This window comes from Marmota monax, unplaced genomic scaffold (assembly GCF_021218885.2).
Source record: "Marmota monax isolate L192 unplaced genomic scaffold, Marmota_monax_Labrador192_F-V1.1 WCK01_AAM20220418_F8-fsc00106, whole genome shotgun sequence".
NCBI lineage: Eukaryota > Metazoa > Chordata > Mammalia > Rodentia > Sciuridae > Marmota > Marmota monax.
The window spans coordinates 10,102,251-10,117,564 of record NW_026695218.1 but is presented as its reverse complement, the minus strand read 5'-3'; the positions used below and the strand labels follow the sequence as shown (position 1 = coordinate 10,117,564).

Here is a 15,314-nt window from a genome sequence, read left to right as displayed (position 1 = left end):
GTCAGAGACTATGGGCAGCCCCATGGAGAGATCAATGACAGTAAAGAGCTTATGCATTGGGAATAAAGTCCAACTCTACAAAATCCAGCTCCTGCTGATTTGGTGCTGAGGGACTCAAAGGATCCAAGTGGGGTCACCTATGTTCCCAGCTCCACTGAGCAATCCAGAGACACAGCTGTGGTAAAGTGATTTTGAAACCCATCCTCAAAGAACAAAAACAATTCTGAGAAAAAAGCATTGTGAAGCCTGCCTCACTCTAGCACCTGTTAAGGTACACTTACACTGTGCCCCCATAATGATGCTGCTCTAGAGCTACTCCATGGAACCTACCAGAAGGTCCTGGAGCTGACCTAGGGGAAAAAAAAAAAAAGCCACCAATATTAGGATATAGTGTATGCGAATACACAATTCTGTAGCAGAAAAAGCCTGAGTCTAACACAAAGCCAGAAATCAGTTCAGTCCTGTTGATCCAAATACCAGTGAATTATCCCACAAGGAAACTCCACTCAACAAGCCCAAAGGGAACTGTACCAATCTCTGCCCTGCCCCTATTGCTCCTCTACCTGTAGTTCCAATCCTGGCTCATCCTCCACCTGCACAGACCTCACCCAGGTCAGCATCCTGTGAGTCATCCAGACTCATCCCCTTTCCCTGCTTCCTGCCCACGATCACCACCTCCTCCACCTGAGTCTGGCAGCTGGGCTTCCTCTCTAGCCTTGCCTCATGGGCCTCATCCTGATGCAGCGGCATCCTGTCAGGGGCCACCTGTTGGCCTCCCTGCTTCCAGTAAAAGCCACCTCCAGCCAGTGATTTGGAAGACTACCTAAATTACATGGACATTTTAGATTATAAATGCTTTATAAATGAACAAAACTAAATAACAAATGATAATCTAGAATAAAATATTTATAACATGAAAAACAATGAGTTAATAGCCTTAAAACATACTAAGTACTCTTATAAATAATTAAGGCAAAAGGAATATACCCCATGAAATAATAAAAAAATAAATGAGCCAGGTGCTGTTGTGCACACCTGTAATCCTAGTATCTCAGGAAGCTGAGGCAGGAGGATCTCAAGTACAAAGCCAGTCTCAGCAACTTAGCAAGGTCCTCCTAAGAAATTTAATGAGACCCTGTTTCAAAATTTAAAAATCAAAAGGGTTAGCAAGAAAAGGAAAGAAAGAAAGAAAGAAGATATAGAAAATAGAAGACTAGAGAGTACATGATCAGATAATTCATCTAAAAAGAATCACCAATTGGCCGGTAAAACAATCTAAGTAATAAAGTAACAAAAAGAAATCAAACTAAAGGTACAATGAAATATCCTTTTTTCTTATCAAATTTACTAATTTTTTAAATTGTTAATATTTAGTGATGGAAAAGATGTAGTTAAAGAGCTACTCTCACAGGACTGATGGTGAGCACCTATGCTGAATATGCCTTTTTGGAAGGCAATTTAGCAATATATATCAAAATCTTGAAAGTGTGCATGTTCTTTGATCTAGCCATTCTCCTTACAGACCATATCCAATAGATAAAAATAAAGGTGCACCCAGTGTCAGTATATATAATGGGTGCAATTGTTAATAACCTTAAGTGACAAAAATAAAAGATTAGTTAAATCATGTTCAATACACAATAAAATATGAGAGATTCATAAGAAGTTTATTTATGAACAAGAAAGAATGTTCACAACATATTGATAAGCATGAAAAGCAAATCACAGAACAATATGTACAATCTGAAAAATTTCTTCCTGTGTTTCCTACTTCTTGAGAAGAAGCATTGCAGTGTGTCCTGGCAGAAATCTCACAGGGAATGCAGACCCCACCACAAGTCCACCTCACCTTTCATCTGGTGGAGAGTCTGCCTCTAAGTCCTACTTGGCCCTGAGCACTCACACTCTGTATTTTGACATATACAATATTTCTTGTGCTGCTGTTTAACTTTTCAAGATTAATCTTGACTCCTCAATTCACTAGAATGTTGCTAAATCTCACATTTCCTTCCTCTCAGTGCCTCCTACAGAACAAGTTATCAGCAAACAGCAGAAGAAGAAAGAATGTATCACTTCTGTGCATGCTCCTGTAGGCTGGCCAAACCACTGGCTGGCTCCACAGGTGTGGCAACCAAGCCCAGTTCTAGGCCAGGCTTGGGGCTGTGTGTTGTCGGCCACCTATCAATCTAGTTCTATGAAGATGCTTATTGTTGCTGCTAATTATTGTTGAGTGACAGGGCTGTTTGTTTAAAGCATTAGGTTACTGCCCCACACCCAGAGGCACAGCCAATCCTACTGCATCCTATAATTAATGAGCTGATAAGTGTTTCTTCCTTATTTCCAGTGCAAAGTTGGCTTTGGACCAACAGACCATGCCCACTCCTTCTGCAACCCTCTCCCATCTACAACCTCACGTCTTGGCTGTTGGACGCCTCACATGGAGAAGCATCCTCTTTATCCAAACTGTGGACATGGTCAGAACAGCCGTACGTAAGTCCCTGTGTCCCCACCCAGACTCACCAGGTCCTTCTGGTCCTCCTAAGTGACAGAGTTTCATGACAAGTCTAAGCCAATCTATTATCCAAGCAGCTCACCCTCTAGGCCCAGAAATCCCTACAGGAGGTACAGAAGGGCTCTCGCATTCAAATTCAACAACTCAAGTCTCACAGTTGTCCTAAATCCCTGCAATCAGTGCTCACTTGTTATGCCTTCTGCAGGAAAAAAATATAAAAGCCATCGGAAAAGGAGTGGGAGTCAGAATCAGGGAGAGAGAATTGGGCAACTGCTTCTTTTTTCCCCTTCTACAGATATGAACACATCCTGGTGTTCACAAGGTCCAAAAAGGAGCAGAGAGGGAAGTCCTGGAGCATTTGCCATGAGCACATGTAAGAGCTTTATGAATGCCAAGCTTGGCCTACCCGCCACTGGGACTTTGGGCAAGGTATCTGATCTCTGGATTCAGCTTTCTGGCCTGTAAAATGGGACCACAGCAATGGAACATGTCACACAGAGTTGTCAGAATTAAATAAGTTAATGGATGTCAAGCACTTAGAACATGCCAAGCATGGAGTGAGGACCAACATAAATGTTGGCCATTGTTAATGTTGAAAATGTCTTCCTGTGAGTCCCCTGAGCTCTCTCCAGCTTCTGAGAAAACAGATGCCGCACAGCCAACACAGGGCAAGCTGCTCTCCCCGGTGCTTTGAAACTGGCCACGAAACATTTCTGCAGAAACTCTGCTCTGAGCAGACCTCCAAGGATGTTGAGTTGGCCTAGCCAGACATGGCAGCTGCCACAGGCCTACCAGGCAAGGGCTGTTTGGGGGTGATCCACAATGGCCCCTGGGGAGAGTCCCATTTCCATAGAGACAGTCTCCTAAGGGTTGGGAACTGGAAACGCCTCCAATTTCCATAGCAAAGATTCCTTGTTACCTGGGGGCCTGGAATAGGGAACAGAAAGGGAGGGAAGGAGGGACCCACTCCAAAGTAAGTCCTTAGTTTCAAGAGATTGGGTAATTGGGTGCTGGTCAGTCCATCTCATGGCCCTTCAGACACACTGGTGAGTAGATAGGTTCCCTGGGGGTCATTAATAAATATTAATTTTCTAGCCAGGTGTGGTTGGCACATGCCTGGAGTCCCAGCACTCAGGAGGCTGAGGCAAGAGGATCACTTATGAGTTTGGGACAAGCCACAGTAACACAGCATGACCCCATCTCAAAAAATAAAACTGAAAAATAAATATTAATGTTTTTGTGTTCTTTTTCTGCCTTCTGGATCCAGGCTTTCTGAAAAGAAGTTTAAATTCCTCTCATCTCCTGCTTTACCATCTCACCTGAGCTGCAGCATTTTCTTGTTTGTTCAACTTACATTTTGGGATCCAGGCACTTTGGCCAGCCTTGGGACTTAGCTGAGCTGATGTTACTGGTTCCCACCTGACATTACCTCAAGGCTCACTAGAGCTGAGAATGGCATTGAGGGCATTGCTCTTCATCTGGTTAGTGTTACGCTCCCAGTGCTTAGAAAAGTGCCTTGCACACAGCATGTGATCAGTAAACTGATGTTAAATAAGTGCATGTCGATGTTGTAAAGTCTGTCATCCTCCTTGTGCCCCCCTCACACACACACACACACACACACACTCACACAGAGCTTCCTCTGTGGCTTCTTCAATCGATGTTTTGTTCCATTTCCAGGTCCACTTGTATCTAATTTTATTGTCTTCAATGTATTTATTAAAATGAACAGATTTCCTGTTTTCTAATTCATTAATTTGTTTTATCTTGTTTGTTCTATCTTGTTTTCATCAGTTTGTTTTCTTATGCTTTGTCTTCATTCTTGAGTTCCCAGCTTGTGGAGTTTAATTCCCTTCTTTTTGGTTAATGATAAAACATTTAATTCCAGGCATTTTGCTTGAGACTAGCTGGGCCATATCTAGTAAATTTTGGAGTGTTTTCCACATCCTTAATTTCTCAATAGTCTGTAATGCAGGTAAGGAATGCTTATCTATCCCACTACCCACCCCAAACTTCACCAGCCATCTTCCTATTCTTTGACAGGAAAATAGTGTCTACTATTTTCTATTTAAAATAAAAAACAGGGGCTGGGGATGTGGCTCAAGTGGTAGCGCGCTTGCCTGGCACGCGTGCGGCCTGGGTTCGATCCTCAGCAACACATACAAACAAAACAAAACAAAGATGTTGTGTCCGCCGATAACTAAAAAATAATAATAAAAAAAAATAAACAAACTTCGCTGACTTTATAAAAAAAAAAAAATTGGGGTGTAACTACTACTTCCAGCCACTGCCCTTCACACAGCCACCCACCTCTTGGCTTCACTTAAATTGATTCCAAAGCCACAGGGGGCAGCCATGTGCTGGGTACTGTCTGCCCTCCCATAGCCCAGGGTTCATTTGGGGCTGTATTGTTCTTTGTTGTAGGCGCTGTCCTGTATGTTGTAGGATGTTCAGCAGCATTCCTGACCTACCCAGGAGATGCCAGTAGTGTATGTGTGGCGCCAAGAGTGTGTGTGTGCATGCCTGGGCATGTACACGCCACACACACACGCCACTACCATCAAGTGTAACAACCAAAAATATCTCCAAACATTGCCACATGTCCCCTGTTGGGAGTTGGGAGAGTTGGTTCTCTCTTGTCGGAGAACCACTGATATATTCCCATAAAAGCAGAGGCCATGAAGAAACCAGGCCACACATTGTGACCACCCACCTCTGTGCAGGTCTGGTGAGCATCAAGGCCTGGAGGTCCTGCAGTGGGCCCCTTGTGGTTAGATGTAGGAGCTGCAGGTGGGGAGGTGCACCTATTTCTCTAAGTGGATGTCCTTTTCTCCTCTTGCAGAAAGAATAGGAAAATGGGGAATAGAGGGCTTCCAGTTGGAAGGTACCCTCACCTTTAGGAAACTAAGAAGGTGCAGAGAAAAGAGAAGGGAAAAACTCCTCTAGCAGTCTGTGGCCTTGGCCTTAAAGGGCATGAGCCGGGTTCCCAAGACTCCTGGGAACCCAGTCCAGTATGAAAGGGAGAGAGCCAGAAAAAATTCAGAGCTGAAGCCCTGACCACAGCAAGAGAGGATGCTCTTATTTAGTGGGGCCTCTGGGCACAGGGGCAGCAGCAACCCCTCTGTTCTCAGGAAACAAGTGGGCTCCACAATTGATTATGAAAGAAGCACATTGCTCTCCTCATAAAACAATGTCCCCACCATTTAACACTATTAAAGTGTAAAATGCACAAAGTTTGACCTTTTATATGGACATATCAGCATAAGTGCTCGGGGTCTACAGAGGGGCTGTAGTGTTGTGATCTAGAGTACAGGAGTGGGACTCAACTGCCTGGGTGCAAGTCCCAGATCCTCCACCTACCAGACGTGTAACCTTGTGGAAATTATTGATCTTTTTGTGACTTAGTTCCCTCATTTGTGTAGTAGGGGCAATAAAAGAACCTATCTCATTGGGACATTTCAAGGGTTATATGGCTTACCACATGACAACAATACCTGTTGTCAACAATTGCTAGCTATTTTTCTGTTCATTGTGCCCTTAATTGGTAATAGCTAAAAATCTGGATACTTAAATGCCAATCAACTAATTAAATACATGTGGCACATCCAATCTACGGGAAGACTGGGCAGCCATTGAAAGAAATAAAGTAGAACTACATCTACTTAGATAAATAGAATCTATTTAATGATGAGTAATAAATAATATTATCTTTTATTTATTTATAGAGAAATAAATAAAATATAGAAATAAATATTTATATAGAAATAAAGATTTCTATTATATATAATAGAAAATATATGCACAAAAAGTATATAGAGTTAAGAGCTTATTATTATATAAAAAAGCTAGTAAATAAATAGATATGTGACGTAATCTGCAAAGAAATTTTCTAAGGTTTTAACAATAGTTATATCTAGGGAAAGGAAACGGAGGATTCAAGAACTTCTGCTTTCTCCTTTGATACTGTTTGAATCTCTTATCATGAACACTAACTTTTGAAAACTTTTTTAAAAGTATGTGCTCATGTACTTTTCCACTGGTGTGAAATTTTTAAGATATATCGTTAATTTTTAAGTGGCAGAATATGAACAGTACATGACACCTGAATCTTAATTTACAAACTTAGGCATGCAAGAAATCACATTTTAGTGCCTGTAACTCAATTCACTGCTTATGGGAAGCTTCAGTCCTGACAATAGGAGACTTGATGTCAGATGTGTCTAAATTCTCCTGAACGCTGGAAGAGCCAGGCACAAGCTAGAAAAGGTGAAGGTGAGGCTGGCTGAGGCCAGGTATGGCAGTCCCTGCTGCTATGTGCCTCTTCAGAGCAATTAGGAACCATGGATCAAGTTGCCAGTGACCTTGTGTCCTGCCTTCACCATGACGTCAACTCTCTTTGGGATTTTACTGCCTGTCTAGGCGAACAGGTAGAAAACAAGGTGGGACATTTCTCCTCTTGTGTCTCCTGCCCTTAGTCAGACTGGAGAAGGGAGGGCTTACAAGGGTTGGAGGTCTTTCTACTCCAAAGCAAATTATTCTTCCATCTTGTTTCTAGTCAAGGCATTCAATCTCTGCAAGAGAGCCCTTGTCCTTTGATAAGCTGTTCAGAAAATCTTGAGGTTGCTCTAAAGAATGCTTAAGCTTTCAGCACACAAAAGCCAGAGATACTTGAAAGCTGATTTGGATTTCTAACCTGGAGAGAGGTTCAGAAGTGATGAGCTCCATGAATGTGAGGACAAGAAAGGGGAAAATTCAGGGATGAAAAAAGATCAATTCCACAAATATTATCTCAGACTCACATATGTGTAAGTGCAAAGCAAAAAGTCTGAATGTTTCCACCAAATAATTAATAGTGCCTACTTGGAGGATAGGCTTTTGGATGTGGGGTGGGAGGAAGAGGATCATTAACTTTTTATTCTATATTTCTAAACCATTTGGCTTTTCAACTATGAAACTGTATTCAGCATTGCTTATATAATTTAATATTGTATTTGTTTTTTTGGTACTGGGGATTGAACCCAGGGGTACTCTACCACTGAGCTACATTCCAGTCTTGTTTGCTTTTTCTTCTGAGACTGGGTCTCAGTAAGTTGCTGAAGCTATTCTTGAACTTGTGATTCTCCAGCCTCAGCCTCCCAAGTTGTTGGGGTTACTAGTGTGCACCACCACACCAGCTAATTTATTATTTTAAATAAATAAATATTCACGCATACTTTGCCATCAGGCTGGTGATAGATGGTGGTGCAGGCCAACATCCCTTTCTAGCACGTTTATGGGCAACCCTTGGGAACCTCTTTGTATGAGGAGTTGAGAGACCTTCTGAGAAAGAACTCTTTCTAAGGTAAGAGGGAAACTGGCACAAGGAGCTGACACAGAGACGAAGCTTTGCTCAGTGGGAAGGAGCTGATTCTGAGATAGATTGGTATTTGTGAATTAGATATATCTGCGGGCCAAGTCCATGGCTCTACAAGGCAACAGGGGACCAACAGCTCCCAGCACTGCTGCTTCAGTGAGGTCAACCGGCATGCTGCTGACTCCCTACAGGTGTAAGGTGCATGATGGGTGTGGCAATGTCCAGCAGAACAGATAACTCCATGGGGTGTGGTAGGGGCACAGGGAGGTTGCAGAGCTGGAGGAAGGAAAATGATGGGGGGGGAGGTGGTAATAATTTTCTAAAGTTGTCCACTAGGACACAGGAAACACACACCCTGGGAACAACCAAAATGATCTTGGGGTGAGGGTGTGGGAATTAAGCATGAACTGGGATCCTGAAATAGCAGTCAGAAGCAAGAAAGACATGTGGATGAGCCCTACCAATGTGACATGTGCGTGAGTCCAGGTGTGTGCACAGGCAGGGAACACAAGAGAGGGAGCCACAAAGTCTACATGGGCGGGATCAGGGAAGGTCTCCTGAGACAGCTGATGTCAGTGACTCAGAGCTTGATAGATAGGCTATGGGACATTGGATGGCAAGGGTGGAGGAAACCAAATGTGCAAAGGCCTGGAGCTGAGAAAGAGTGTGGGGTTTGGGGAACTGAAAGCAGCATAGGTTGATTACAGTAAATGAAAGGGTGTGGTAGAAGATGAGGCAACAATGGTTGTATTCCATGGTAAAGAATTCGGACTTTATCCTGCAGCAGTGGAAAAGCTCAAGAGGTCTGTTTAGCAGGGAAATGAGATGATCAAATTTATCAGAGAGCATTTCACTACCATACTCCCACTTCTCTTAATTCCCACCCAATGAGCAGTCTGAGTGTGAGATTCTTTTCCTTCAGAAAGTGTTCCTTGACCACCCTGGGACTCAGCCAGCTCTCAGCTTATGCTTCTAGAAGTTCCCAAGCACCTATTCCATCTTTCCCCATTGCACTGCATCTTAATGATCCATATCCTGTACTTTTCCCTCCTCCTCCATACGCTGTGAGTACTGGTGGTAAGGAACAATGTCTGTTGTGTTCTCTGTTGCATTCCTGCACCCTGCACAGTGCCTGCAATGGTAAGTACTCAATATATACTTATTTAATAAAACATAAAATGTGAGACACTCTTATGGTTTCCAACCCTTGGAGTCTAGGTTGGAAATGGGTGGCAGGGGACCAAGAAGAAGGCTCTTGTAATAATTTAGGTAAGAAGTAATGAAGGCCTAACCTAAAGTGGTGGTGATGGAGATGGAGAGCAGGGAGACATAGGGAAAATATTTGGGAGGCAGAATTAATAAACCTGGGTGATTAAACCAGGGTGCCAGATAAGGGAAGGAGGGCTCCTAGGCTTCTGGCTTCAGCAGTTGAGTAGATGAGGAGTAAACCAAGAACTGGCTATTCTGGAAGAGGAGACAATGTGGAGAAAGGGAAGAAGATTCTGGAATCAATTTAGACTGACTTTGACATGCCTTTAGTACATTCAGGTAGAGAGGTCCCAGGTGGAAAGATGAAACTGGAGCTTAGGATAAACATCTAGATTAAAGAAGAGATTTGGGAGCCCTCAGCCTGCAGGTAATGGTTAAAAACCAGAGAGGGGATAAGATCACCCAGGGAGAGGAGGAGGAGGTAAAACAATGGGGATGTCAACCTTTAATTGGTGAGCTGAAGAGGAGTCAGGAGAAAAGAGAAAAAAGCAGGTATGACATGGAAGAAGGAAAGAAGCCAAGGTCGTATCACAATTAAGAGAGAAGCATTTTCAAGGACTAGAAAATAGAGTCCAATAGGGTCGAAAACTAGGGCCTCACTTGCAGTAGAGAAAACCAAGGCCCAGGGAGGCTGACTAAAGTGGTAGAGGCCAAATGCAAACGAGGTCTATGGTCATAGAGACCAGTGGCTCTCAAATTGTGATCCCTCCCCTTGACTTGTAGAGTACCCAAGACCCTTCCAGGGAGGTCCATAAGGTCAAGACCATTTTCATAATAATTCCCAAAGGTTTTTGTAGTATTCACTTTGTGGACATTTGCCTTTATGTTGTAGAAGCAACAGTGGGTGACACTTATGGGGCCGTAACCCAAATCACCAAACTGGCACAAAACTTCCTTAAAAGTCATACTCTTCACCCACCATAGTTGAAGTTTTTAAACTTTTAAGTTGTTTCATATAAGAATGTCCATAACAGCTAGGTACAGTGGTGCATGCCTGTAATCTCAGCAACTCAAGAGGCTAAGGCAGGAAGATCGAAGTTCCAGGCCAGCCTCAGCAACTTAGCAAGACTCTAAGCAACTTAGCAAGACCCTGTTTCAAAATAAAAAATAAAAAGGACTGGGGATGTGGCTCAGTGGTTAAGCACCTCTGGGTTCAATCCCTAGTACCACACACACACACACAAAAGTCCATGATAATATTTTAATAACCATTAATTTTATTAAAACTGGACTATTAATTACCTGTCTTGCTAACAGTCTGCTCATAAAGCAATTTTGAAAACAGAAGTCCAGGAAGAACTTGTACAATTGTTTTTGCAAGCTGAACTACCTGTTTTTTTGTTTGTTTTGTTTTGTTTTGTGGAACATCATTTTTGTATAAAGGACTAACAGACTATGCTTCTTCATACTCGTATATCTTTCAGATGTTTTCAGGGAAATGAATGAAGTGAGCCTTTCACCTCAAGAAAAACAATTATGTGTTGCCAGGAACACCAGCACACACCTTTAATCCCAGCAGAAGGATCACAAATTTGAGGTCAGCTTAGGCAATTTAGCAACACCCTCTCTCTCAACAACAAAAAAAAGGGCTGGGGATTCAGTGCAGTGGTAGTGATAGAGCATCTCTGGGCTCAATCCCTAGTACAAAAAAAGAAAAAAAAGAACACACAACAGGGAAAAGACAGTTTCATCAATAAATGGCACTGGGAAAATTGAATATACATAAGCCAAAGAATGAAATTAAACCTTAATCTCACACAAAAATGAACTCAAAATGGATTAAAGACAAATGTAAGACCTGAAACTGCAAAACAACTAGAAGTAAACAAAAAGGAAAAAGCCCACAATATTGGTCTGGGCAAAGATTTTCTGGATATGACTCCAAAAGCACCAGCAACAAAAACAAAAATTGACACATGGGATTCCATCAAACCAAAATGCTTTTATAAAGAAGAATGAAATTATGTCACTGGCAGGAAACTATGTGAACCAAAATAAGTCAGACTCAAAATTCAAGGGTGGTATGTTTTCTCACATTTGTGGAAAAGAAGGTTGGTGGGAGGCAGGATCTCATGAAAATCAAAAGGAGATCAGTGGAATAGAGGAAAAGTACCAGGGGGATGGAGGGGAGAGGGAAAGGGAAAATACTTGGGAGTGATACTGATCAAATTATTATACTGTGTGCACTTACAAATATGTAACAAATCCCACCATTATGTATGACTATAATGCACCAATAAAAAATGTAGGAAAAAACCCTAAAGGACAGAGCAAATGAAACAATAAACAGAAGAAAGAGACAATCTACAGAATAGGAAAATATTTCTGCAAATTATTGATAAGTGGTTACTATTCAAATAACTCGACAGGCATGGTGACATACAACTATAGTTCCGGCAACCCGGGAGGCTAAAGCAGGAGGATAGCAAGTTCGAGCGCAGCCTAGGGAACTTAAGAGAGACCCTGTCTCAAAATAAATAAGAAAAAAGGCTGGGGATATTTGTACACTCATGCTTTCAGCAACATTATCACGATAGCAAGCAAGGTACAAGTGTTATCGAAGAATGAACAGATGGGCAAAATATGGAATATACATACAATGGAATGTTGTTTAGGCATATAAAGAAGGAAGTTCTGAAACATGCTACAACATGAAGCCTGAAACCACTGTGCTGGGTAACGTAGCTGGTCACAGGGAGAGATGCACTCTATGGTTCCACACACTTGGGGTGTCTAATAAGATTCATGGAAATAGACAGTATGGGAGGTGGTTAGAAGAGGGAGGGGAGAAAGGGGAGTTGTTATTTGGTGGGTATAGTTTCAGTTAAGATGAGAAGAGTTATGGAGCTGGCTGGTGGTGATGGTTGCACAATAAAGTAAATATACTTAATACCACTGAACTGTACACTTAAAATAGTGAAGATGGTAAATTTTATATTATAATCTATTCTACCACAATTAAATTTTTTAAATTATATAATGGAAACTTGATGACCATTGAAAAATGATTTCATATTACTCCCTCCCCACACCTTCTGATAGCCACCATTCTATTCACTTCCTTATGCCTCATAAGGGTAGAATCATGCAGTGTTTTTCCTTCAGTGTCTGACTTGTTTCCCTTGGCACAGTGCCCTCTAGGTTTACCCACGTTGTTGTAGATGGCATGATTATTGTTAAATTTTATATGTGTGTGTGTCATTTTGGTATGTATATTCTACTGTATGTTTATACCATGTTTTTTTAACCCTTCTATATACACAGTGAATAAGTTCTAGAGATTTATCATACAACAGAGCCATACAACATTGTCCATATAATTGACAATACAGTATTGTGCACTTTAAAATATGTTTAGAGGATACATATCATCTTAGGTTTCTCACCCCTCCCACTAAAAAGCCACATACAAACAAAAGAAAACAAGAAAAATTTTGGAATAGATACATTTTCTCTACCTTAGTTGGTAGAGAATTGCAAGAGTATTCATGTGTTCAAATTTGAAATGTACACATTAAATGAGGGCTATTTTTTGTATATTAATTATACCACAATAAAGCTAAAAGGGAGGAGTAAAATGTTTCTAAGAGCAAAACATCTGAGAACCTCTGATGCAGACTATCTGTTCCTGTCTTCCAGTTCTTGGACCCTGTTTTCAACACACCTACCCTTCCATTTACTTCACTGAATGCAGAATTATAAAACTCCCCAAACAAACTTAGTTGAAGAGATAAGACATCAGGCATAGCAAGCTAAAGAGAGAATAAGACCCTCAAAATCATTTTCCTCTAGCAATAGTGGCAAGGCCTGGTAAGTAGCTCTGCCAGGCTAGGCTGGGTTCACAACCCCTGCCTGCAGCCCACCAGTGGGAGAATAATAATGCCAGAGCTTAAACAGGAGTTCAGGTGTCTTATCTTTTTCACATTCCATATCTGATGTGATACAACAGTGAAGTAAAGGCAGGTGGAGCCATTTTTTTTTAAAAATCAGTTACAATTTACAGGGGAGAAAACACCAAAATATAAAAGAGAGGGCTGTAGTGGGGCACCTTCTGTCTGAAGTCCAGGGGTCCCTTCACCAGGCACTGGCAACAAGATGCCTAAATTGCAAAGCACAGTGGCACATGCCTGTAATCCCAGCATCTTGGGAGGCTGAGGCAGGATGATCACAATTCAAAGCCAGCCTCAGCAATTAAACAAGACTGGAGACCCTGTCTCAAAATAAAAAATAAAATAGACTGGGAATATGGCTCAGTGCTTCAGCGCCCCTGGGTTCAATCCCTAGTACCCAGCAGACAAAATGCCACTCAAGCCTGGAGGTCTACCATTAAAACATGCATTTTTTACTTTATTCTTTGCATTATGTTTATAAGCCATGTAGACTTCTTTTTTTAAAAAACTTTTTCCATTCTTTTGGGTTATTAGTCTTTTTATTTTATAAGATAAAGTGACCCTCTATATTATTTTTTATTACAGAATAAATATTTAAGTGATTAAAAAATAAAAGCTGTGGTGCACGCCTATAATCCCAGAGGCTCGGGAGGCTGAGGTAGGAGGATCACAATTCAAAGCCAACCTCAGCAACTTAGTGAAGTCCTGAGCAACTTAGTGGGGCCCTCTTTCAAAATAAAATATAAAAAGGTCTGGGGATATTGGTCAGTGGTTAAGCCCCCCTGGGTACCCCCCCTCCAAAAAAAGTTAAGGAAATAGAAGACAAATAAGAGATGACTAAAACAAAAGCTGATTTCTTAAGAGGCAGATGAGTAACAAAAATTATTATGAAAAAAGACCACAGCATCAAATAAGTGACACTAGGAATGAAAAAGATAAAATACAATAGATATGAAACTATAAAAAATTCTATATTAATAGCCTCAAGACTTTTTTGAGAATTAAAATTATCAAAATCAATTAGAGAATAAATAATAGTTTTAGTAATACTTAAAGTCATAATAGAGGTAATATCCTGGAGTTTCCTCTTAAAATACACACTTGTCGAGGTAGTTAAGCACTAGTAAGTCGTTCCTCAGCTGTGGTCTTCTATGACAAGAGTTGGAACTTTGGACCTTGGACTTTGTCAGTCTTGTTTGGAAGGAAAGAGGATGTTGAGAGTATAGCAGAGGGACTGGTCTGTTCCCTGAAGTCAGGTTACTCCAAGGCTGAACCAGGCTGCCAATACATCCCTTCTCACCTCCTCAAGAGTAGCAAACCACCCACCTCACTTAGCCCTTCCCACAATTCCCTCCTCACTCACTGCTTTCCTTCTTCCCTATTCTCCTCTTCCCCCTCTGAGCCTCCCCTCCTTACCCCCATCCTCTGTTGAAAGAAAAGAATAGCTCCAGGTGCCATGCTACCTCACCCAACATCCTACCCTCTCCTGGCTCCTGGCAATTTCAGCCTGAAGAATTCAGCAAAGAGGTAAAGTCCTGAGGCCTAACCCTATGCCTGTCTTGGCCCATTCCTCAAACTCATTTCTCAGTATGATCTTACGAACAAAAAAGGGACCCCAGGGGTAAAGGATATGCAGTAACAGGTGATAGTTGTCTAGCTCTGAGCCCTGGTACTAGAGCTAACCCAAATGATCCATCATTTCGTATCTTGTTCTGTTTGTAATCCAAATAAATGTCTCACATATATAAACAATACTGTGTCTCAAATTTGTCAGTATAGTTGGATGAGTAAAAGTTAAATGTAGTTAAATTTGCTATTCATTCTATTCCAACTGTGAACAACTTAGTATCTCCAAAAATACACACTATGAGTACCACATACAAGCATGTATGTGTTGGGAAGTAGAAAACCATTAAATATTTTAATGACAAAAAGAGCCATCTCCTTCAGGAAAAGAAGGGGATGACCAGTGTACCTGACATTACTGTGGTCAAGTTGATGTCTCTTTATGGTTCTATCCATGGGGTGGGTGGAAAGGAGTCAACACAAGTTGAATTCAGGTAGGAAGTCTTCCTTTGTGGATCTTGACAGAAATTTAGTCTTGGATTGACCCCCCAGCCCTTAGTTGTTCCTAAAGCAGGTAATTCCATGGACTCCTTACCTTGCTCAAAGACTGGGAGATAAGATGGGAACTGGAAGGCAGATATTCTCCGAGACGCCCAACTTCCGCTGATGTTTGGAGTGACCAGCCTGTCCAGATACAGAAAAACTGATGCTGCAATGATGTCAA

At 41.6% G+C, this 15,314-nt stretch overlaps 1 long non-coding RNA gene across 2 annotated transcripts in view; it reads right to left on the bottom strand.

Moving 5' to 3' along the window:
* LOC124084810 (uncharacterized) overlaps window positions 1-15,314 on the bottom strand; it is a 115,264-nt gene that overhangs the window by 48,148 nt on the left and 51,802 nt on the right. The window contains exon 8 of one of the 2 annotated variants that reach the window (XR_009225695.1): window positions 15,186-15,274. This is a non-coding gene — a long non-coding RNA (uncharacterized LOC124084810). Of the gene's footprint in view, window positions 1-1,646; window positions 15,275-15,314 lie in introns of those variants that run through there. The other variant, XR_009225693.1, reaches the window with a different exon arrangement.